This window comes from Protopterus annectens, chromosome 1.part0 (genome assembly GCF_019279795.1).
Source record: "Protopterus annectens isolate FY-2018-M chromosome 1.part0, PAN1.0, whole genome shotgun sequence".
Taxonomy (NCBI): domain Eukaryota; kingdom Metazoa; phylum Chordata; order Ceratodontiformes; family Protopteridae; genus Protopterus; species Protopterus annectens.
Genome location: NC_056725.1, coordinates 1964023569 through 1964050786, shown reverse-complemented (window position 1 = coordinate 1964050786; position 27218 = coordinate 1964023569).

Here is a 27218-nt window from a genome sequence, read left to right as displayed (position 1 = left end):
AGTAACTTTCTCCTTGTATAGCCTGCCGAGTGTAATGTCAGTGTGCCTGACTATAGAGTCACCTATGACTAGAGTGTTGGGTACATTGTTATGCCTTATGGGCTGTGGTTGAGTGGCACACTGAGTTTGTGGGCTATGTGCCATTTGGGTTGTGTTGGGTGGTGGAGGTTGCTCGTGTTTCTGCTTTGGAGTTCTCTGTTGCTAGAGCAGATTTTTATTGAGAGCCTCCATGAATGTAGGTGTGTGTTACATGTTACTATGTGTGCGTTTTTGTGGTGTAGGTTTTGAGGGACTATGTGATGAGTGTGGTGTGATGCAAGTGTTTACCTTCTCCTCTTGACTGTCTAGTCCAGTCTTGGCTGAAGAGAGCTTTGCTTCCAGTTTGGCTATATAAGTGCATCTCTCACAGGTTGTAGTGTTGGGTGGTAGGAGGAGAGGGTTGTCTGTGTACATGAGGCATTTGCTGCATTGCCCCAAGATGCTCAGATTCATCAGGTAGACAGGAGAAAACACCGGGAGCTGGCCCTTAGACATGCCTGGATAGGTGCTTATTTATTAAGTACTATAAACTGTTTTCCTCTAGACAAGTGAAGAAAGTTGAGTGCTGTAGTAATTTGTAGCTTATTTAGTGCTTATGAGTTCTGAACAAGTGCTGAGCTCAAAGAAATAGATTTTAGTGCTAAAACTATTTTTTTAAAGAGCAGACTTTATGGCGCCGAGAATAGTTTAACCCTAGCTAAGTGGCGATGCATAAAGTGTATTTTTATTTATTTTTTAATATGACAGTAGCAAATGAGCAAACTGACTTAAACAAATGAATCTATTAACCAATAAAGAGCTAAAACTGATCCCCGTTCCAGCAGTTTTCGATCAGACAAGTTCTAACTGCACACTCTTGCCACTAGGGTGCAGGGGAACCTTCTCCAAAAAAGATGGTCTGGATTAGTGCTCAAGTTATACAAACAAAGCTAGATTCAGCAGGTCTGAATTTAGTCTATACTACAGCAAACAAAGCATACCAGTTAAAGAAAGAAACAGTTCACATAAGCAGGCACAATAAGCCTTTAACCAGAAACTCCAAGCTCAGAAGAGCAGAATTTACCCTCTCCTCCCACAAGAGTGCAGACCATACCTTCTTAATGTAAAACAACTGGCCCAAAGACCAAGTGCTTAAACCAGAACTAATGCACTTTTAGAATAACAGACACTAAGTTTTCAATTAGCAACTCCCAGCTTAGAAGGATATAAGTAAGCTACCTGTCCTGCCACAACAGTGAATACCACAAACCTTCTTAATGTAAAACAACTGGTCTGAAGCCCAAGTGCTTCACCCAATGGTTTAGAATAGCAGTTACAATTTAATCAGACTACTAACAAGCAGTAATAAATGCAGCAAAATAAATCCAATTAAGTACTTTTAAGAACAAGCAGCAAAAGCAAAATAAAGTAATAAAGTAGGAAGAAACACAAATACAGTAAAAGCAGATGAAAGTGCAATTTTTTATATAACAATATAAAATGAGCAAACTGATTTATACAAATTAAACAATTAACCAATAAAAAAGATCAAAATTGAGCTCTGTTCCAGCAGTCTTCAATCAGACAAGTTCTAACTGCACACTCCTGCCACTAGGGTGCAGGGGAACCTTCTCCAAAACAGGTGGCCTGGATTAGTGCTCAAGTTATACAAAGAAAACTAGATTCAGGATGCCTGAATCTAGTCTATGCTATAGCAGCCAAGGCACACCAATTTCAGAAAGAAACAGTTCAAATAAGCAGCCACAATAAGCCTTTAACCAGAAATTTGCAGCTCAGAAGGACAGAATCTAGCCTCTCCTCCCACAACAGTGCAGACCACAAACCTTCTTAATTTAAAATAACTGGCCTGAAGCCCAAGTGCTTTAACCAGAAATAATACACTTTTAGAATAACAGACACCGAACCTTCAATCGGCAATTCCCAACTAAGAAGGATGTAAGCTACCTGTCCTGCCACATCAGTGCAGACCACAAACCTTCTTAATGTAAAACAATTGGTGTGGAGCCCAAGTGCTTAAACCAAAAGTCTTAGAGTAACAGTTACAATTTAATCAGGCTACTGCCAAGCAGTAATAAATGGAGCAGAATAAATACAATTGAGGACTTTTACGAAGAGGCAAAAGCAAAATAAAGTGCAATTTCTTTTTAGTAAAGTGCAAGGAGAGAGGAAGAAGGAGCAGAAGAAAAATTCAAGGTTAAGAACCTAAGTGGGTTGGCTTACAGTAGGGGCAGGCAACTGCAAAGCCACCAACTATAATAACACCACCACAAGAATAGGGTGGGAGGGCAGTTTCAGGACAGATGAGAAACAGAAAACAATGCAGTTTCAAGACAGATGAGAAACAGAAAACAATTCCAGAAAATATATAAAATAATTCAGTCAGGCAAAATTAAGACAATGCAGAACTCTGAAAGTTTAAAATGCCAAGAAACATACTTATCAATCAGCGATATGTTTCCAGATTGTTTGAGAATCACACTACAGCCAGGACACCAGGAATTTCCAACAGTGTATGCAGGAATTTATTAACAGAAAGTATTTTTAAATCAGCAAGCCTTGAAGGAATCAAATAACACAAAAGCTGTTAGACCAGTTTTATAAACTTCACCACAGGAATAAAGGAGAAGCAGTTTCAGGACAGATGAGCAACAGAAAACAATGCCAGAAAATATATAAAATAATTCAGTCGTGCAAAATTAAGACAATGTAGAACTTTGAAAGGTTAAAATGCCAAGAAATATACTCATCAATCAGCGATATATTTCCAGATAGTTTGAGAATCACACTGCAGCCAGGACACCAGGAGTTTCCAACAGTGTGGTCATCTCAAAGGACATGAAAAAGCTTACTCTGTGTGATGTTATAAAGCATAATTGGAACATTTTAACAACTAGCGAAGAACTAAGGAAAATAGTGGGCAACAAACCACATTTTGCATTCAAGAATGCTAAATCATTAAAATATAGACTCTGCTATGGTCTAAGAAATGAGCACACAGAGCTACATCCTGTATTATCAAGTAAAAGGCACCTGTCCTTGTAATAGGTGCAAGGTATGCAAATTTATAGACACTGGCAACAGATTTCAACATCCAATAACAGGGAGAATATATACATTGAGAACATATGCTAGTTGCTGCATGAAAAATATTGTTTATTTACCATCTTGTTAAAAATGCAAAGGATTTTATGTGGGCAAAAGTAATAGAACTTTGAAAGTGCATAATACAACATCTTAGTGATATAAGATGTGGTACACAGACTAATGGGTTGGTTAAACATTTGATAGCCAACCCAGGACACTCTTTTTTTTTATGGTGCTAAAGTAGTGAGTGAAAGGGGGAGGGGATTTGGTAAATAAAACTGAACTAGCTGAACGCCATTGTATAGTAATGATGCAAGTATAAAAAGAGCCAAGACTTAATTATAATGCTTCATTGAAGCCAGCCCTGTATATATGTATATATATATATATATATATATATATATATATATATATATATATATATATATGTGGGCTCCCTTTTTAATTTCGAAATACTGAAATCCCGAATTTCAGTATTTTGAAATTAAAATACCGAAGTCTTGAAATACCGGTAAACCAGAAGCGCGAAATTCAAAATCTCAAAGTACGGAGATTTTGAATTAGCGCTTCTGGTGTTGTGGTGCGTGAATGGTAAGATGTGAGTTTGGGTATGTATGTATGTGTATGTCTGTTAGTTAGTGGCTTTAGTGTCTGTCAGTGGTATGTCTGTTAGTTAGGGGCTTTAGTGTCTGTCAGTGTGTGTTTTGACTGTGATGTGTGTGTATGCGAGGGTGTGTATAATATGTGGGAGTGAGTTGCTTGTGTGTGTCTGTGCGATCTCGGATTTCGTATATATAAGTAGGGGGTGTGGGGGCTTGCCCTGTTTATCTGTAGTGTTGGATATTATATTTTAGTTGGGGAAGTGGTGTGTATGTGTTTATGTGTGCTGTATCTGTAGTGTAGCTTCAGGATTTTGAATTTCACAGTTTTAGGGTTTCGGTGTTTAGTGTCTTTGGCTATGTCATTTCGAAATACTGAAATTCGGGATTTCAGTATTTCAAAATCACATAATGAATCTCTCTCTCTCTCTCTCTCTCTATATATATATATATATATATATATATATATACACACACACACACACACACACACACACACATACACACACACACACATATATGTGTTTAGGATTAAATTGCATTTAAAAGAGTTCCAAGAATGTACCATACAGAATCTGCTGATGTTAAAACATTATGTTTGCACTTTATAAGATATATGGTATTACAATAATCTTCCTTTTTAACTTTTTCTCATAAATAAAAATGGTCACTAGATCAGCTAATGAACTTTCTCATGAAATAATTGAATGCTTAAACAGGCAAACATACAAATATTACACTAAAAAGCACTCCAGATCAGTCATCTGGCAGCACTCTTGCCTTTGGTCCAGTAAGACCAGATGGCTGTGGGTTCTATTCCCATACTAGGTGATTAGATTACTGACACTGTAGTGCCATGTTAGGGGTTCCTACACTTCTCAGTGTACCATCCTTTGGATGAGATGTTAAAGTGAAGTTCCATCTACTTGAGTTAGTGATAAGGTAAATGTAAAGATCCCATGGCACTCATTGAAATTGTACAGAAAGTTCCCCAATGCCCTGGGCAAATTTCCACTAGAAGTAGAAATACCACCTTTGGTCTTACTTGAAAGGAGTCTAGAGGGAATAATCTGGGCAACAAAAGATAAAATAAAAATTCAGTTGCAGTTATGTATCTATGGGGAAATGGTGAATTGGCTTTATACTCAATAATTCTTATATGACACTCACATTTCTTTATTATAAATGAATGTGCAACACTGATTCAGTATGGATCTTTACATATGTTGTATTGTCCTTATCAATGAGGTATCACAGAAGCCTAATGACTTCTTTTAGACAGCTTTGAACACTAGGAAAAACTGAATAGCCTCATTTATACCAATTTGGAGGAACACAAAATGAATATTGCAATTTACTTATATGTTTCTCATTTTAGGTAATAAATCTTTCTATGAGGAGTATATTTCAGTTTATATTGTACCCTTTATTTTCTTAACATGATAGGGTTTTCATTACATAACGAGAACAGATTCAAAGGTAGTGATGGGAGCTGAAAACAGCAGCTACATATAAGATCAGGTTTTGGTCCATTATAAACCTGTTCTAGTATTGTAATCGGATTGTCTGTCCTCACAGAGTATGCATTAATAACAGTGGTCCAAGCATCAGCTTGCACTGAGAAAATAGAAGGGTCGGATTAGGAAAAATGCACACTTATTTGAATATAGCAAGGACTATAATTTCAATGGTATACTTACTACATTGTGATTGCTAGATAACTATCACTTTGTACAGCTTTGCAACCCACAAGCTCCAGCCTTGTCAGCCAGTTAAGACAGATTATAAGGTTAGCACAGTATGAACCTGCATTGTAGTTTGGCTAGCACTTGAATGAATGTTGGCACTAGCAGGAAACTTAACAGCTTTTTTTTTTTTTTTTTTTGAGAAGGCCAAATTTCATTACACATCCACATTAAATACCACATTAATACAATCCTCATGCAAGGTGCATTTGTTTATAGTGATGGTTGACAGCCTTTATACTCAGTAAGTCATTATTTTCTCTATGTAATAAGAATGTGATTGCCAACCCAATTAGAGCAGTTACAATGCCCTAAAACATGTTCTTATTGTACAGTTTACATTTCCTTTCACTCCTAATTTCTTTAACAATGATTCACTTTGCCTCTTTTGTTTTCCCCACCATGCCTTTAACATTATATTTTTTAATATACCTATATTCCTCACACTCTTCCCTTCTCACATGGTCAGCTATTTACAAATTTACATAGACCCTCGCCCCTCTCCTGCAGCATTTCTAACCCTCTACCTAAACTTGAGATTGATATTTCATCTTCTTCTGTTTCTTGCTCCGTATCTATATTGTTACTTTATTTTCCACATCTTCCTTTAACCTCACTTTAGGCACTATCCACTTTCTCCTGTTGGCTCTGACTCCTTATTACAATACTTTCCTGAATACTGTCTGAAACTGTTTCATCCAGGGCAAATTACTTGTACAAGGTTGCTAAGGCCTGGAACTCCTTACCTGTATCTATCAGGTCTACACTCTTCCTTCCATCTTTCAAACCCACTCTGAAAGACTTCCTAGCTAAAATCTGGCTCTGTTCTTGTACATTATACCTCCTTACTCTCCCTTCTTCACAAAGTTCCTTTCTGCTATCTAATTTGCTTCCCTGACTTTCTCTCTAAATATACCAAATGCCTGTTTTCCCTCACTTCATATTGCAATTCCTATTTGTATTAGACTAACCTACCTTTAATTTCCTAGAAGCTGTCTGAAATTTGTCTAAATATTAAATGATTGTCACATACCTTGTCTTGATTCTTAAACAATATTTTTAATTTGTTATAATTATTTAAACTGCAGATGATTGTGTTTTATTTTTGAAGATTGTAAAATTATTGTTCTTAAAATGAGTTGTACTAATTTGGCGCTCTTCTACAAGGGTCTCCACTGAAAATGGTCTTCTACCCAGTTGGACTTTCCCGGTAATCAAATGGCAATAAATAAATAAATAAACCTCTGATACTGGCACTTTGAGTAACACCTCTAAAATATCTTTCCTGTTTCTAAAACTCTTTTTACCATGTTGTATCACACTTTTACATTGATCCATATATCGTGTATCTAATATAACAGCAGCACATTTTCTAGGAAACATGCCTGCAGACACATTTTTAGATCCACGACCCCTGCCTCTTTTTCCTGTTACCTCAGTGAGTCTATCCCATGCTTCCATTGGCCTGCATCCATCCCAGATAAAATTCTTACTGAATTATTTTACTTTTTTAACAGCGCATTGTCAGATAACTCACGGAAAGTCTTCCCTGGATATTTGAACTGAAGTATTATACTCATCAGCAAAACTTGGACAGCCTGATCACCCTCCATATTCAGTACTCTGCATTTCACAATTTGCTCCTTCACTTTCTCATATATCCCTTCATAGGTCCCCCTCATAATTTCCTCCACCATATATTTCAGCCTTAATTCCAAAACTGTTACCTCTCTACCCATCTTAAGTTTCTTTATGTCCTCTCTCTCTGCTGCCCCTTCCTGTTCAAGATCATTATTTTGGATTTATCACTATTTACCTAGTATCCTAAGTTCCTTCCAAATTTAGTCAATATCTCCCATAGCCTATTCATGTCTGCCTTGCAGTTTGACAGTATTAATAACATGCCATCTGCTTGCAACATGAATATTATTCAGAACTATATAAAAATAATGAATCAGAGATGCTGGAGGCAGATGGAGAAATAGCTGTATGCGAATGGTCAAGGATGAGGGGAGTTGGAGGATTGAGAAAAGGTTCTATTACAATGTGTTTTAATTCTGCCTGGAAATGTTTTACTATTGCAGGGATAACAAGAAAAGATACAGAAAGGAGCAACTAACTAGAACTGTGAGTTGACACAGGTTGACATTTTCCAGTCCCATACTAAGGATTCCATAGCTGTATAGCCTTCCTAAAGGACTTAGTACTGATGAAATAATACTTGAGCTTCAAAAGCATGACCAGACTATATAGAATCTATTCTCCCTGTCATTCAAATTCTTAAATAAATGAGGGAGATAGATGGCTAGATTCAAGGTATACTCTGAAAATAGAATGGGCATATATGTTTTTTTGACAGATAACTAAAAGCATGGAAAAGAAAAAGGGTTAACTGACAGCAAATAGCTGCAACCTGGATATCTTGCAGACGTCAGAGCAGTAAGCCAGTTAGTTTACCTAAAAGATAAAACCAAATCAACCAGAATAGCTGTTTAAACAGACAAAACCAATTTTCTAGCAAAAAGTAAAGCGTTCAGTTAAATCTTGCCTGAATAACAGGTATGAATGGAAAAACCTCTTTGTAGAACAGCTTGAGCTAAGACTAAAATGGAGAAAATACATGGGAAGACATGCTGAAGTGGCTGATAAATACTCCTTGGCAATGGAGTAAACAGACCATATGATAGAAACTCACACAAATGTTGAAGAACCAGTAGTAATATTCCCAAATAGGGCCCTGGTTATAGGTGAGGCACTAACTAGAAGATTTTCTCCCCTGGCTAGCATAAGATTTTCTTTTAGCAAGATTTCATGGCTTCTTTAGTATCGGTTGCACATCCTGAAGAAAAAGGTGGCTAATGATATTAGAGTTGAATCATCCAGGCAGTCAGTTGAAGTTGTTTGACACTGGGGGTATCAAACTCCCCGTGTCTTGTGTAAGTATATCTAATCTGTGCTGACGTTTGTGGTAGTAGCTCCTAGGCAATTCACAAAGAAGAGAGAACCTCTGTGGCCTGAGCCAAAAGGGAGTAATCACAATAATTTTTGGAGAGTCTTTCTGAAACTTCAGAATGAGCCTGGATAACGGTGGAAATAATGGAAATGCATACAAGAACATTCTTGATCAAAGGAATGAAAATGTCTCTGTTTTACACACCTGCCAGCAGGGAGTCTTGATGCAGAATTTACTTAGTTGTCTGTTTTGAAAGGAGGTAACAAGACCTATATGAGGTGCTCTGCACAACTGTATCAATTCCTGGAAGGTCCTCCTCCTTCAGTTTCCATTTGTGAGAGTCCGTCCTGGTTCTGCTTAGCTCATCTGATGCTACATTTTGCTCTAATAGAATGTAAGATCCTTGAAGGATTATACAATGCTGTAGAGCAAATTCCCAGGCCATCAAAGCTAGCCTGCAAAGGGGGTAAAACCCAATGCCCATTTTTGTTTCTGTACCACAGCACTGTGGTATTCTCTGTAATTACTTGTAGTGGTCCCAAGGACCACATGCTATGAATAGATTATGTAGTGTGGATCACAGCTAACATCTATTTGACATTTATGTGCTTTGGTCTGTCTGAACTGTTCCACAGGCCTCACACCTTTACCCCCATGGAAAGTGTTCCTTGGGTAAAAACTGAAACATCTTATTGCCTCCACCAATGCAGTTCTTTCTCAATAAAATCCAAAATAGAATCTGAAAATCCCGGAGGATGAGAATGCTGGATCTACATTATTTTTTAAACATTGGCTTTTAGAGTATAACTTGGCAATAGGAATCCTGAGAATCCTGAGATATCCTCTAGATGAAGTCTCAATGTGATTTTAGAAGAATGTGAATGTTTCTAGATACAAATTTGCATTTTTCTTTCTTAGGAATGGCTTTAAAAAGGCATGTCTAGAAGACAGTCTAAAAACACAATCCTGTGTAATAGAGTCAAAGAGGATTTTTGAACATTTATCTGGAAGCCCAGATTGGTAGTGAAGTGAAGAAACCCACACTGAGGACTCCTGACATTAGGCGAAAGACTTTGCAATGATTAGAAAATTATTTAAATAAGGAAAATGTGTTGATAAGCATATTTTACATCTAATATTACCATAAAACTCAGAAAAATGACTGGTAGGTAGCAAGACAATAGATTCATAGGTTCATAGGTAGGTACTAGGCTATCGGCCCAAGGGCCTAAGTAAGCCTAGCCAACAAGGTTCCCTGGCTTTCGCCATGCAAGAAAGTTATTTTCCTGTGCCCCTGTTGAGCAGAGCCTCAGAAGTGATCCCCGGGGTGAATTTTCTATTTCCCTTCCACTCATCAAGATTTTTCTTGAAGAGTGCTAATGAGGAACTCTGCTTGACATAGATGGGTAGTTTGTTCCAGTGTATGGGAAGTCTCTGGGACAGGAATCTATCCTTCCAGCATGGTCTGTTTATTGTGGTGACAAGGTTTAGGTCCCTAGAGCATGTAGCTCGGAGGGATTGGCATTTCTTTAGGTGTAGCATGTCCAACAGCTCTGGGTTTGACATAGCTTTGTATGTTAGGTAGAGATCACCTCAGAGTAGGTGATATGCTATGGAGTAAAGCTGGAGTTTTTTGAGATGGTCAGCGTAGGGCATCTGTTTGAGTCTGGTAATCCTCTTTGTGAGGTACTTCTGTGGCCTTTCCAGCTGTTTCAGATGTCTTGTGAGGTACATTCCAAAAGGGGTGTTGTACTCTATATTGGGTCTAATGAGAGCTGAGTATAGGGGAACAATGACCTCTTTTTTCTTGGATGAGAACCCTTTTGTGATGAGGTGTGCCATGTAGAAGGATTTCCTGACTACTGTGGCGATGTGATTATCAAAGGAGAGACTACTGTCCACCTGGGTCCCAAGGTCTCTTAAGACACATTTGGCATTAAGTAGACTGCTGGCTAGGTGGTACTTCATGGGTACAGAGTTTGTTCCAAATGGGATGACAGTGCACTTTTTGACATTGAGCTTGAGGCCATGGCTCTGACACCAGGCATCTGTCTCAGTGAGGCCATTCTGTAGGATGTCCACGTCATTTGGAGAGTCAACTAAGGCTTCTAATTTTCAGTCATCTGTGAACTTCATTATCCAGAGAGCTTCTGTGTTAGCCTGTACTTCAGAGAAGTAGATACCAAACAGGAGAGGACCCAGGACTGAACCCTGTGGTACTCCACTTGTCACTGGTTTGAAGTCAGATTTGAAGTCTGCAACTTTTACAGTGTGGGTTCTGTCAGGGAGCCAGTTGGCAACCCATCTTATGATGTAGGGATTTATACCTAGTTTAGTGAGTTTATGTATAATTCCAGAATGGGGGATGGTGTTGAAGGCCTTGGCGAGGCCAAGATAGGCTGTGTGAACCACCTTACCCTCATCTACGGCTTTGCTGACTGCCTCAAAGAAGTCGATTGGGTTCAGGAGACATAATCTGCCTTTCACAAACCCGAACTGGTTGGGGTTCAGAGTTTGGAGGTTACCACTGTCTTTGTTTATGAGTTCCATGATGATGCATTCCATGTCATTGCAGATCAGACTCATCAGACTAATAGGCCAAAAGTTCCCGGGGTACATGGTGGCTCCCCTTTTGTGGAGTTTGATAACTGTTGCTGTGCACCATTCAGTTGGCATGAAGCCTGACGTGAGGCTATGAATGAATGTGGTAATTGGGTGGGGAGCCAGTTCATTATGAAGTTTGTGTAAAGCGCAGCCTGGGATGTTTTCCGGTCCCACGGATGCTGTGTTCTTGGCTTTAGAGAGTGCAATTTTTACCTGTGTAGTTGTGATTACAGGGACTCAGCATTCTTACAGTATAGGTATGGGCCCTTTAGGGGGTGAAAGAGGGGTAAAGTTAGCACTGAACCTATCTGCCAGGATGTTGGCAATATCAGTTGGTTCTGTAATTTTCATGCCATTGTGTTGCAACTCAGAGCAGATCTGGGTGTTGCCATTGAGATTCTTGACATAGCTATAGAATGTTTTGTGGTTGTCCTTAGAATCAGTGGTGATTTTGTTTTCATAGCTAGATTTGGAGGATTTTATGAGGTCAAGATTTTGAATTTTGGTGCTTTCATAAATCAGTTGAGAAAGGAAAGATATACAACTGGTCTCCAGGAAAGCTTGCTTGAAACCAGAAACAATCTGCAGTAAAAGTCTTCCTTCTTTTTGTTTACAGACATTGGCAGTATGAATCCTAGGGTAAGCATGTGTTGAAGAACCAGGAAAAAACTCTGGTTGGATCAAAGGGTTGAGAGAAATTCCACTAAAAGGAGATATATATATATATATCCAGTGTCAAATATAAATCTCTTTGCGGTTTAATTTCTCCAAGCATTTTGGGTTTCTAAAACCATGACAGGAATGGACCCCATTCCTAAGTCAAAGTATGATTAACGTTCATGAAATTAGTATTGTTTCAATCTTTGATGTTAGCCAGAAGTCCTCTTTACAGCACCCACAATGTGCCCAGAACTGACTCCTTCTGCAATTCATATGGAATTACATGTATCGGTAACATATGTAAGTACAATTGTAAATTCTTTTTTATAAGACCCATTGCTCCTACCACTGTTGGAACTGTCTGGGTATCCTTCTTCCACATTACCATCATCTCTGCTTGTAAATCCTGGTATTTTATGACTTTGTATCTTTCTGCGCATAAGACACTGTAGTCGCTGGGTGTAAAAATTTTAAAGATTAATGCTACTGTTGGTAATGGGTGATCCCATGTTATATAAACTTCATCATTTCTATAATGCTTTGTGGATCATGTTTCTAATGCATCTCAGCTACTTCGGTATTATAATGTTTGCACGATCCCCAATGCAACAATCTTGCTCCATTATTATGTCTTTTCAGTATACAGGCCTTCTGCTATTAGTGTATCACACTCAGCAACAAGATGTGCGTCTGTTTCTTTTTCTGTTTTACAAAACCTGCATTTCTCTGTTTCTCCTACATGTTCAATGGACTTTGTAAACCAGCTTTACATAGTCCACTTCCTGGGAAACCAATATTAACTTTTCATCTTTTGGTTTAAATTCACCTCTCCTTAACCATTCCTGTGTTTGGTCCTAATCAAAATGAGGTTTTTCCAAAGGTGCAACTATATTTATGCATTCTCCACATTTCTTGCCTTTTCATCTAATCCTTATATTCTTTCTTTTGTTTTAGCACATTCAGTTGCTGCCTGATTTTTATCTACTTCTGGTTTGATTTCCATTCCCAATTGACACCGATATGCTTCTGCTAAACTAAGCAGGGAAGTTATCTTACACTTATTCTCATGTTTTAAAACTCACTATGTCTGGATCTTGTGAGGTCAGCAGATATTTATGCAGTCTTATAACTGCAGGTCTATAGATGTAATCAATTTCAATGAAGCCCACAACCCCTTCAGACGGGGAATATATAATCTTGGTATACAATGGTTTTTATAAATAATTTGATAAGCTTGAAGCATTTTTCTTGTTTTCCTGTAAGAAAGGCAACAGTTCACCAACCACTCACTATCAAAGGGGAGGTAGCAGAGAAAGTCAAAACAGCCAAGTTCCTGGGCCTTCACATCCCTGATAACCTCTCCTGGGCTGCTAACACCAACCATATAGTCAAGAAGGCTCAACAGATGCTTCCCCTCCTAAGAAAGCTGAAAAAGGCCGGCTCCCACTGTCTGCTCTTATCACTTTTTACAGGGGAGCTATCGAGAGCATCCTTACTAGCAACTTGATAGCATGGTTCAGCAACTGCACAGCTGCTGAGAAGAAGCAACTACCAAGGGTGGTGAGGGTGGCTGAGAAAATCTTGGGCACAAACCTATTTTCTATTCAGGAGCTTTTCTTTACAAGAACAAGAAAGAGAACATACAAAATACTAGCTGATTCAACCCATCCAGCCCACAACTGGTTCTCACAACTTGCATCTGGAAGGAGGTACCACAGCTTCCACACTGTGGGACAACCAGATTCAGGAACAGTTTGCATCCTACAGCAGTGAGATGTATTAACTCAGACACCAACCATAATACCGGATACATTGAAGCCTATTATGCAATATGATGGCTATACTGAGTCACATCTAAAGTTAACAAGTACAATACGGTAACTAAAGAGCTGTTATTCATTAGTCTCTAGTTATTCTTTTTCTTAACAGTGAAGGGGTTTGTTGGTGGGTATTTATTTATAATTTATCATTGGATAATGTGTTTAGAGTGTATTTATATAATGTGCACTACCTCTTGCATGTCATACCTGTTGTTACTTTCTTTCTTATGTTATTCTGTGGTACCTCTATATCTATGTTATTTGCACTGAATTTCACTCATGAGCTGACATCTGTAATTTCATTTAGGCTGTACTCATGTTTTCATAAATGAGAATAAAGTTTCTTTGAATCTTGAATCTTTGAATCTTCTTGAATTTGTTTCAATTTCTCTGGCTGTTACCTCATCCCATTTCATATCCTGTACATTTGAACTTTTTATTTTTTTTATTACTTCTATCCATTCAGCATCTTTGTTGTGTTCTACAGGATCATCATAGTTTGTTTCTCCATAATGTACCTATTTTCTTTTTTTGGTGGTATTTCAATTCATTTTGCCCTGTTTCCCAATTCTCTATAAAACATTTTTTGGATCATCAATAAATTACTTATTTTGTACTTTTCCTTTATATTTATCTGCATATCCATTAAGCTTTTCTGCCTGTGTTGATATCTTTTGTTTATGATTTGCAATAGTGTACAACAGATCCTGATCAGTTGTAATATTGCATGTTACTATATCACATCTTTCTGAGTATTTTTGTTGATCTGTTCGCTTTTCTATACTCTTCTACCAGTGACACTTCTTGTCTCAATTGCTTAATAGCTTTCTCTAATTGATACTTCCATGATGGCATTTGATTTCTACCCTTCCTTTCCCTTACTGCCCTGAGTTTCTGTGGTAAGACTTTTATCTGTTATTAATAAAGTGGCATAATAATATATATCCTATTTACTTATGTTATATTACATGAATTTCTATGAACAGTCCTGATTACTATCTTCATTTGTTTTATCAATCTTCTGACAATTTAGGTCTTACTAACTTTCTGTAGTCTATTTCTTTCATTGATTTTAATGTGTCTATCCATCTCTATAAAATCAAGTAACTCTTCCCTTATAGCATTTTCTTCAAAACTGAGGACACATTCTTTGTTCTCCATTTCCTGTGGACTTTCTACAGAAAGTTCTAGAGCATCTTCCTGTGCCATAACATCTTCAGTTACATTCTGTGTCTTCTGTTGCTCTTTCATATGGGAACTCACTGATCTAGCACGCCACAACATTAACTGAGTCAGAGTTGCCAGTTTCCTATTCCTTCCCTTGCTGTACAACTCCAACTGATACTGGTTTTCTACTTAAGGCTCAAAAGTATCTTCATGTGGCAACTGATCAAATGTTTCCTGCTCCACTGGTTTCTCCTTAATTTGGGGGTTCATTATTCTGTTCTAATGTGGTATTATTAGAGTTAGATTTCTACCCAAAATCCTTCACTTTGCAGGTAATCCATAACCTTAGTTTCTATTTTTTTAACTCCACCATTATTAATCCTTCTTTCTACTTTCTCTATTTTCTTATTTTTTGTATTGTAAAATGTTCCATATCTGGATGCCTTTGCCTGAATGTCCCTTCAAATATCGTTAGTGCAGCTCTTTTTATATATTAGTTTTGCTTTCTCCTTTGTATAAATATTGCACCATATTAAATCTCATTTCTTTCCCATGTCCAGATTTCTTCTTCAGATGTCTCCTGCTCCTCCTGTTTCTCATTACCTGGGGGACTCATTTTTCCATTATGCTGTGATATGACCTGTGCTAGACTTTCTACACTAAATCCTTCACTTTGCAGGTATTCCATAACTTAAGCTTTTATTTTTTTTAGCTTCTACTTTACTAATCTTCTGTTCTACATTCCCCATTTCTGATCTCATTTTGTGGATTGCGAAAATTTCCATATATGGGTTCCTTTGCCTGCATTTCTCTTCAACTATCTTTGGGACTACTTTTTTGTGTTGATTAATTTGGCTTTCTCCTTTGCACACCATCTCAGATCTCTTGTTCTTTCCCATGTCTGTATTTCTTTTTTATACCTTTCACAAATCTCTAGATTTTGTTCTTTATATTTTTGCACTTTCTCAGTTACTACTTTTTCTAAATGTCCCGAGGTTTCTTGGTCTATATAATGTTTTTCATGAATCTGTTGTATTAATGAACACAATTTTGCATTTGAAGTTTTTGGCAGGTTTTCTTGTGCAAGTATTCTTCTTTCTTCTAATTTCTCTCTTTATCTTTTTGTATATCTTCTATGTAGAAATTCTGGGCTTCTTGCATAATAGTAACAATGCATCATTTCTTTCTGATCCTCAATAGTCCACTCTATCATTTTTATGGCTCTTTTTTGACTTATCAGTTTTTGTGATTTATGTGGACTACTACTTCCTTCTATTACAGGGCGAGCATCCTCCCCCTGAGCCTGTCCAAATCCCATTGAAGGAATGTTTTGGTGTCTTGAAGATTCAACACTATCATTTTTTCCATTTCTGGCATCAGTGTGCCTACCAGGATTGAGCACTTTCTTGTTCTGGGATTTGTGCATCAAGTTATCTTTTTTTATTTTTAACCTACTTCTGTCTATGATACTGTATATGCTATATAAAATACACTTTATATATCGGTGTTGTCCTGGCGAGATTTTGTAAAAAAAAACAGGGTCCATTTCATGTAGGTACTCACCAAGACTTGATGATGAATTAAATTCCAGCAATACTACTTTTGTTTGCTTTCTGATTTTATTATCTCTCCATTCGCACCCAATCACGTAAACAGATTTAGAGATGTAGGGCAGAAGGGGGGGTAAAGGGGAAGGAATGCTGGCATAGACATTCTGAAGGTGTAGTCTGTCCCTTTTCTGAAAGGGTCCCTGTTTTTATTGCTCTCCTCTTACTTTCTCTTCTCTGTCTCCTGTTTTCCAGTTGATGGCAGGGAATAATTATTTTGTCTTTTTTCTACAGGAAAGAAAGCAGAGGGTTTATAAGATGCATACTGTGGGATTTGAAAAATCTTATTAACTTCCTGAATTAATTTCCCTTGGACAACAAACAGTTTCAGAACCTGATTTGATTCAGGGCCAAACAAAGCTTTCTTTTCTGCATTAGATTTTAAAATCTCAGGCTTTATCACATCTGAAAACTTTTCAATATGTACCAAGGTATATATTCTCGAACCAGTAACAGCAGTTGTAGTAGTAACCACAGAGATAATATGCATGCAATCACACATACCCTTCAAAACATATCTAGATACCTGACACAGGTTGGAAATTAAAGAATTTGCACAGGGTCTTCCTCCTGAAAGAAGTGTGGCAGAACCATCCAACAAGCTGTCAACACCTGACAGAATAGACTAAAAGAAGGACATTCTCTTATGAAATCTGTATAATGCCCTACATGCTTATCCACAGGAGTAGGGTTGGTATTGATAAGTGTTTTGCCTTTTGTTTTTGAAAGGGGACAGGAGGCTGAGGGTCAGGGTTATTGCGGGCAGCATTTAACACATTCTCCAAGGTTTGCATAATACAGGGAAAGGATGTATCATGAGATAAATCCACTTGCAGCATATCATAATATTTTCATGCTTTAGGGAGAACATCTATTTGTGCATTGTTCACCCTTGAACTAGTCTTAGAAAAGGGAATTCCGCTAATGGAGTTGGAGAGGACAAACTATCCACTCAATTGATCTTGGATTTGAGAGTCAGAAAAAGAAAAGACCTGTCTCTGTTTATGCCAGAGTCTCCTGACATATTTTTCTCAAGAATGACTTCTGCTCTATAGGATAGAAAGCCTGCAGTTAACTCCTGGCTATGATAGGAAAACCATACTTATGAAAAGAAAAAGTATCATTGGATGATCGATGTACAAGCTTCAATTGATTTTTTTTCTAGGGATATCCTTGAAGAAGACCAAAAAGGGAAAGAAATATCATTTCACAAAACACACCGACACCTGCTAAAGCGGAACATTTTGAAGAAAAAATACACTCCATATCATCCCTTGCAAGAAATCTCTTTCTATGGCTACACCATGAGGACAAAACCTTCCCAGGCTATCTCCCACTCTTAAAATGGATGGTTCTCCAAAGCCCACATCAGAAACTGGAACAGCCTAAGAGAAAATGTCTGACCCCTGGTCCATAGTGGGCAACAAGGCTACACTAAAAAGATTCAAGGAAACCAGTAAGTGGTCTAAGGAAGTTGCAGAGTTAACTGCCATTAGTTGAGACACTGACTGAGTCCACACTGAGGTCAAGTGCTTGTGCTTCAACTGTTTTTTTTCTTTTTTGGTAAGTTGGAGGAAAGAACAGCAGGACTGATATAAGAATCCATGCTGTAGCCAACAATGAAGCCTTATTGCTGGTAAGCACTGCTGGGAAGAATGGTTTTATGGTTTGGGAGGTAAGTCAGACAAGTGTTCACAAGCAGCACACACACACACACACACACACACACACACACACACACACACACACACACACACACACACACACAAACACTTTACTACACAGTACCTCAAAATTTAAAAGTAAAAGCACAAGCAGTGCACAAACATCCTATAAAACTCTGAGTCCTTTTCACAGAAATTGCACTGAGAGGGAAAAAATGAAGAAAAGATGTCAGGAAGTATATTTGAGCACAAAACAAAAAAATATACTTCAAGCCCTGACATACACTTCTTACTGTTTCCTTTAAATGTTTCAGCAGTGAAATAATGAAGGCAAGTACTCAGTGTTTTAGGCACACAAAAACAATTCAAATGATTTAAATGCTACATTTCAGTTAAAATGCCTTAAAAGCAGTATATTCTTTCAAACAAAACCAGCCCCAGTATTTAGTAATACGCCTTGTTTTAAAATAACAGTTTCCGACAAGAAACTCTTGATATTAATAAAATTGCCAGCATTCTTCTGAAAATAGAAAATACATCAAAATATGTAAAATATGGTAATATTTTTTTTTATGTGGAAGGGTTCCCCTGTGGGGACTTATCTGACAGAAATAAAGCCTTCAGACAGTGCATGTTTCCTTTGAAGCCTCTTAGCTGTTATTCCTTGAGGTGTCAAAAACATTTTGAAGAAATTTCAAAATAATCTTACTTAGAATGATGATTTCCCTCCACAGTTCAGATTTCCAATCAGTACTCAAAGTGAAAGTATGGGAGAAATCCATAACTCTGTGAATCTATCTGGTTGTTGTATCCTGTGCAGGGTACAGTCCATATAGCCACAGGCTACTACAGCAGTGAGGATGATGAACCTACAGAGGATGAGATGCCTATCTATTATCTAATTATACAGGTGACATGAGAAACAATATGAAGTGCTCCATATAAGGAAGAGTACAAAGTTAAGAACACATGACCTATGGGTCTGCTTTATTAAAGAGACAGATATCAAGCAAAGTAATGGACATATGGATTATTATCATCAGATACAAAATATTTGTACAAGATCTGCAAAATGTGAGTCTGCACTCAGAACAGTTTAAAATGTCAGTATGTGAACTTGGGAGCAAGTAACATGATTTCTCTCCAGGAATACATGATTTAGGCAAATTGCATTTAGGTAGGAATAATGTTAAATTTGATAAAGATAATTTAATATCAGATGTAAGAAGTATATTTATGGGTTTCACTTCTAACCATCGAAATTTCAAAATATCGAAATTCTGATCATCGAGACCAGAACATTGAATTTTGAAACATCGAAGGTTACAAGTGTAACCAAAAAAAAAAAAACCTGCACCCCCCCTATATGGCATATGGGGGGGCTGTCCTCCCACCCCCCTTACTTTAATATTCCAACTCTGAGACCGCACTACAGTGGAGTAAAGGGAAATCTCCCGTTTAGCGCTATATGCAGAAGCACGAAACAGGAGATTTTCCGTACCCTATCTATAGTGCCATCACACATATGGCACATAAACACACACAGTATGCAGGGCACCTTATGCAGGGCACCTTGGTGCCCTGCAAAAACACAAACATTCTCCCACCTACACTTACCTTTTTCTTCCCCTTCAAACCTTTGATGTTTTCAAACTTGATGTTCTGGTCTCGATGATCTGAACTTCAATGTTTTAAATGTTCGATGGTTTGAAGGGGAACCATATTTATGTGGAGGCCACTGTATAAGGAAGTTGCCTTTAATTAGGGGGAACAGTTAGGTTTTAGGGCATTCATTAAAAATCTGAGGCATGGGTGGTATTTTAGGGGAGATCATAGCTCATTTTAAGAAGGGCGTTTTTATGCGGTTGGAGCACAGAATTACAAGGGGGCATATATACAATGCTGTATAAAAGTCAGTGTGTTATGATCTGCACCAAAAAAGATTAACAAGCAATATTACATAGCATGACAGCTAACTCTTTTAGCTGACACTTAGACTGTCAATGTTGCTTACTTTCTCTAGCATATAATCAAATAATAACAGAAACTACAATAATACTGTATAGTTTTCTAACTGTTATACCTCATTGTTTTTAAAAGCAAAAGAGACTGGAATCAGAATCAGAACTAACCACTTACTGACTTTCATATGACTCTTTTATATGCTTTGATTTGGAAATGGAGACATTTGTCAGGTATCCAAATGAAAGTGAAAGGCAAAAAGAGTCTATTTGGCAAGTCTGGCAAGTCTTTCACTGAATGAAGAAAGAAGATCTGAAATGGAACCAAGTACTGTTAACTAGAGAGGATACCATATCTGCTTAGAAAAACAGTCATTTGTAAACATTTCATTAGAAATGCTGACTGCTTTGCTTTATCAAACCTCTGAAATTCATGACTTCTAAGTGCCAAGCCATGTCTCATCCAATATAAAGGAATGTTTCTTCACCTAACTGCCTGTTTCCTCTCTCCTGCATTTAGATCTGTGGAAGGGAATCACTCTTATTATGCATCTGTGTTATCTGTTAAAAGACGGAAATGTTTTCACGTTTGTTTTTGTTATCACTGTAGGTAAGCTTATATTTGCTTTTGTAGTATTATGAATTACAAATTGCCATGCGGTTATATCAGCCTTTGATTCATTCATTTCTTATTATTGCTCCAACCCAATTTTATGCTATCTAAGTATCACTGTTATTTGAATTAATTATAAATACAGATGTCTGAAGTTATGCTTGAAAACTATTTTCAGACCATTTCATTGCTGGTATTGTTCATATGGACCTATTCCTATGTGTCAGATTTTGTTTTCATGAAAAAAATGTATAATGGTGCTATAATTAGCTAAATAAAGTATGTTATCCATCATAAAGGCTGATAATGGCCTTTGGTCTTCCACCTTACTTACTTGCAAAATAAGTATATACATGTCTCAGAAATATTGATGTTGACCCCTCCCCTACACTTTTATTTTGAGGTGATAGAAGGTCTTACGCTTGCAATGTCTGAAGTAGTAAATTGTTGGCTTTTCAAATTAAATCCTGTAATTTTACACAGCATATCTTCAAGCTATGACACACTCATGGGGATTTAATAAAATCTGTGTAGGCATAGTGTAAGGCCTACACGGAAGGTACTGTGGTCGTGTATGTGGAACCCCCTCAGCAGCATGCCTTGCATAATAATGAAGGTGCGTTACTGAGGGAGAGCCGTGTAACATGGTTATTGAATATTTGTAGGGAGTATGTTACTGTGTCTGGAGATGAGTAACACACCCCCTGCACTGTCAAAGTGCCAGATATCACTGTAGGCAACTAAAAAAGTGAAATTAAATCTTTTTTTAATTGTGTTTTTTATTTATTTATTTATTTTTTTTGTGTTTGCATGGCATGGAGTGCAGCAATGGACACATGCTAGACATCTAAAAATAGAAATTGGATACATTTAATTATAAACGGAAAGGTCAAGTTTAAGCATAGCTGAACATGTTTGCATGCCATGCAGTAGTGCTCAGCGGTGCTCAAATTAGTGGAGCGTTATATATAAAACTATAGCAGCAATCCACACATCTATGTAGCTGAATGGTTATAGTGACAGCCATAGGTGCAGGGTTCAAATACATAGGCATGTTATTTTGCAAATACACATATATGAGAATTATTCAAAATCCTGCTTAAATATTTTGTCTGATTACACAGTTTATTAAATTTATTTTTGCAAAATCAGTATTAAATCCCTGATTGAATTTTGTATGAATACACAGGCATATTATTAAGCATTTATGTTGGAAATACACATTATGAGACGTATTCTTAAACCGTTGATTAAATATTGTATGTATGGACAGACATGTTATTAGGCATTTATGTGGCCAATACACAATATAAAAATTAAATTTAAATACCATTTTGGTGCACCCAGCTAAGCTCCACAAAGTACAGCTAAGCCTTGCCAAGCACTACCTATACCAGGAATGTTTTAGCAGTGCTTGGCTGGTTTGTGCATTGCTATGCCTTGCTCAGCATTTTCAGTTTAAGCACTGCTCGGCTGAGCTCAGCGGGTGCTAAGATGAGCACCGCATCTTTAAAAATTGCCCAATGGCAGCAAAGGGAGGGAAAATAGCCTTATTGAAGTGAAACAGGTGGGAATACAGCCAGTATCTGTTGGAGATTGATCTTGGCAAAGACTATTGCAGGAGATGGAGAGGGTGAGAGATTCTGGGTGCAGCAGTGGGGAATTCTGGAGTCCAGGGTTATGGTTGGACTCGTAAAACACCATTACATCTGGCTGCTGCAGAGGCAGTACCAGGAGTCGGAATACAAATCAGAGGCCTGGGACCAGCTATCACCAGATCTCACCAGTGCTACTGGTATCCCCCACACAGGTGAGCAGGTGCATCATCATTATGATGACCTGAAGCATAGGAAGTGGGATCTCTTGGCCACTTGGATCCAAGATGCCCAGGATGACAATGTCCCACAAGTTTGTAAGCATTGTTAGCATTGTTGTACCAATTACTAATCTGTATGTGTGATAGACAGGTATGCATAATGATGTGTTTCTCTCCCCACAGCTGCAGAGGAGAGAGCTCAAGACCTGTAGGCCCATGCAGGGCACCTGGCCAGGTTGCACCAAGAGTGTGATGAGTACAGCTGTGTCTTACAATTTACAGTCATATATAGAAGAAAGAGTACAGTCGTAACTGTCAGTATGTTTTGAGTGTAAAGCAATGAATGTGGTCATATAACAGGACTGATATAACTGAATAATGGTTGGTACAGTGCAATAAGGTGAAAGCATGACACCTGATAATGGTAAGGAAAAAAATGTTTCTGCTGCATTAATAATATTAAGGAAGTAAAAGTTCCTATTGCATAAATAATGTTAAGAAAATAAAGTTCAACTGCATGAATAATTTTAAGGAAATTATGAATAATATATAATAATATAATAATGAATAAGGGAATAATGTTAAGGATGGCGCAGTGATGCAATGGTAGCATTGTCACCTCATAGCAGGCAGTTCTCCGGTTCGATTCTCGGCTGGAGTGCCTTCTCTGCGGAGTCTGCATGTCCTCCCTGCATTCGTGTGGGTCTTCTCCGGGTGCTCCGGTTTCCTCCCACATTACAAAGACATGCATCTGGAGCATTTCTCCCTGGGCTCTGCTGAAAATTGGCTTTGTTCCAACTTGGACTTTCCCAGTAAACAAATGTTAAATAAAATAAAGTTCAATTGCATTCATAATGTCAAGGAAATAAAGTTCAACTGCATTCATAATGTTAAGGAAATAAAGTTTCTACTGCATTACTTGTGGAATTACAGCTGTATTGCAACACCTGCATTATAGGAAGTGTTCATCAGTAAAGAATTTTACATGTATACCAATCACTGCATGATGTCACCCATAATAAAATGTGTATTTTGGGCTGTTGGTCATAAAATTGAGTAGTACAACTACTGTGATGTAAAAAGTGGGAATAATATCATGGAGTGAATGAAGGTTTGCTAATAAAGAAATGTTTTGCTAAACTGTAGATGTGGAGCTTTAGTACAAGATATAATGCATTATGATATTTGTTCTGCACTAAGATCTGAACCTAGAAAAGGAATGGTCAAGGTAGTCTGTATCTCAGGATTATCTCCTGTTAACCATTGCATTTCAGATATTCATTCCTGATCTTAGTTACGTTACTGCAGGCAAGTATGAAACTGTAATAGCTGTAGACTGCAAATATACTTGCAACTGTATAAGGGTCAGCTAGCCAACCTAGCACTCCAATATGGTCTGTACACATCAGACATAGTTCCACCCACTAGGGGTTAATTGTCTACACATGCATTCCATGTATTAATCCACAGTTCACCTACTCTGTCATGCATGAATCTCAAGTGTCACTGCAGTCTTGTATAACACTCTACCTCTCTTACGAGGTCACAGCTTGTTACCAGGTCAGCTCTAGGCACATATCAGTCAATCAATATTCAACAGTGGCTCAGTAGCTCAGTTTGATAAACAATATGTATGATGTACATTTTGTTACACACAGACTGAAGTTCAAATCAGAGACAAGTACTACTACATAGTTATAGAAACAGTTATGTATTGTTAACAGATGTTCTCCACACAGGAATTACAGGTAAATAAATGGCTGTAGTAGCTGTTAGAATGGGTTACTAATCTATGTGTCCAGATGTACCAGAGTGTTAACAGTTTGCTCAGCAAGGTGATAAGATGTCAGTTATATTAGAAGTCAACAAGTACAGTCCTAATACAGGTTGCTAAAACAAATAAAACTGTTTAATCTTGGTATGGTGGTATGTCTGGTGAGTCTGTGAATGTCTGCTGATAGTCTAACCCCATGCCTGCCAAAGATGACATGATAAGTATAACATCTGTACTGTACATGATACATGTCTTTCAAGTGTCACACTGTCACGGATTATGATCACTGGTACCAAATCCCCTGTGGACAGATTTAACATACACTTGATTTATGTCAATAGCACAGTCACACTACATCAGTCCACAGTACACATGGGTACTCATATATGTCCCCCTGACATGTAATAGTCCCCTGTAGTTGAGTACATGTAGGTGGTACAGCTTGGCCCATACTGTTCCATGTGGATAGCCTGAGAGGTACATACATGGTACAGAAGCTCTAGGGCAGTGATGCAGAGCAGCACAAAATTCACACCTGCAGAGTCTTAACCCAGAACCCTGTCAACTACAATATAGTGCAATACCCACAATGCCACTCAGCTCTGAAGTATCACAGGTGTTTCCATACACATATCCTGAGTGCCATTGACACACTGCTTCTACATATGATGGGAAAAATGACAGCATACTTGGGACTGTGATGCAGACACCCAACCAGTACATAGCCAAATAACTGTTGATGGATGTATGTGAGGCCTAGGATAGCAAGTACAAATGACAACTGCACAGACTGTAGCAGAATGACTACAGTTGTGCCGCCTACTTTTGGCATGGTTGTCAAAAAAACTATTCTGTGTGCTGAAGTACTGACAAGTCAGTACAGATTGAGATTAGAAAAGCATGACAGACAATTCAGTGTCACGTGTCATACCAGTATGAATACACATGTTCATGCCAATCCTGTGTAACAGACTGTATGCATGCACATATGTCTTGCAAATACACCTGCTATACTACTGACTCAGTAGTTCCACCTGTTACATTCCTAGCATGCTTTACATTTTGCCACCCACAGTCCTGGCTTACATTCCACTCTGTTGCATGTCAAGTACATGACTGACAAAACAATAAAGAAATGACTTAGCCCAGCAATTTTAAGCAGAAGTAGTTGATGTTACTGCAGTCACTGCCACCCATATTAGCATGTCAAAGGCCTGTAGGTTGGGACACACTTCACAAATATGTATAGGCATCCTAAATGTCACCTACCACTAAATGGATGGCACTATTACATAACATATGCACCTGAGGCACATGCCTCACCTGGACTGTTATGGGTACCCTCACTCTGGCTATGCTGTGACAACAGAGCTCACGCTGCTCCCTCACTGACATATACAGCTTGTTGTTCCCCAATGTGTTCACAATCCCCAATATGATTCCTGGCTAGAATGCAGGAGCTGCAGCCTGCAACATATGTGGCAGTATGTTCAGCTGCCTGCTAAAGACCTTCCATACCTCCCAAACACCTAGGTCATGGGAGCCACACAACACCCATACATGAAGGGGTAAGGGGGATGGTCAAGTGACAAAGACATGTATCACAGCCTTCCCCTATAAACATCCACATCTAATAGACAATCAACTACTGCAGCAGCATGCATATTCTAATGCAAAGGACATATGACACACATCTGTCTGTCCCCTTATTGACCTTAACTCACATTATTAAACTGTAAACTTGCCACATAATCAGAAAGTCTGTTCACCATGGCCAAACATAGCATGCCAAAGTGTGGACATACCATATAAATACGGACAGTGGACAGTATGTTTACCTACCCTCTGTGATGCTGTATTCTACACAGCTCGATAATGTACATCTCACAGGCCAGGAAAATGGCCAAGGCCTACATGGAGGCCTGAAAGTTAGCACTGTGGTACCATGCCATTGGCTAATGAAATGCAACCCAGCTGTTCTGGATACAATTAGCAAGTGTGAGCCACAGATTGGTGCACCTGTTCATGGGCATTACCTACAGAAGGCATGCTGCTGCCTATGGTAAATTGATCTGTAACTTTCTTTACAAAGACAGACTGTGAGAACATAAGCATTATACTACAGGATTTCTGTGCATAAAGGAGAACAGCACTATATCAGGTATGTAATAGAAGTCCCCACGTAATAGGATGCAGATGGAAGGATGGAGTTTGGGGACTTAGGGATTACAATGGTAGGTCTGTAGTACATATCTTGGAATGACATGTTGCTGTTAGTCAGCTGTCCAGCACCTACAGGCTTCCCTGTTCTCTCTATCTGCTGTGATTTAGATCACAGCTCTAATCCTCTGAGTTCCTCCAACAATGGTTGGATCATGTGAGAATGCTACTGGATTGTGTTGTACACAATAGTGACACTAAATACTGGTGGATACAGCTGACATATCACATGATATACTGTCAGTCTGCTCCTCTCAGTCTGTGAATGTCACAAAGGCATACCTCAAATATTCTGCAGGTGTCTCTGAATGTTCCTGATGTACTCTGGCTAGATTACTGTGTACTCCACACCCATATCTCATCACTTGGGAGCTTTGCCTAGCATACCTGTTGACCCCCTGAAGCAGGACAGCAGGTTATAGCCACTAGTAGTGAGAGCACACAGGCCCATCCTCGGTGACAGAGTGTACATTACAAACACACAACATAAGGGAATTACTACAGTACCAGATATTAATGTACCATGATTGTTTTCTGAGGGGTCTGGTGTCTGACAGCCAGATTCCACACAGTCTGCAAACAACCATTAGGTATTGTCCAACTGTTTGCCAGACATCCACATTTGTCTGGCAGAGGGTTCACATATATCAGGCAGATGCACACAGTCTGCAAACATATGTGTACTGCAGATGTAGGACACCTATAGAGAGGATACCCTACCACACATTTGCAGTGCTGTCTGTCATTGGGTCACACACATGTTGCTGGACTGTCCCCATACACCTGTAGTACCACTCACCTATTTGTTGGATGGTGGCTGTATGACATGGTATTGGGACGTTGCCCATAGGGGACACACCACAATAGATGGCAGTGATGGGTGTGGAAACAT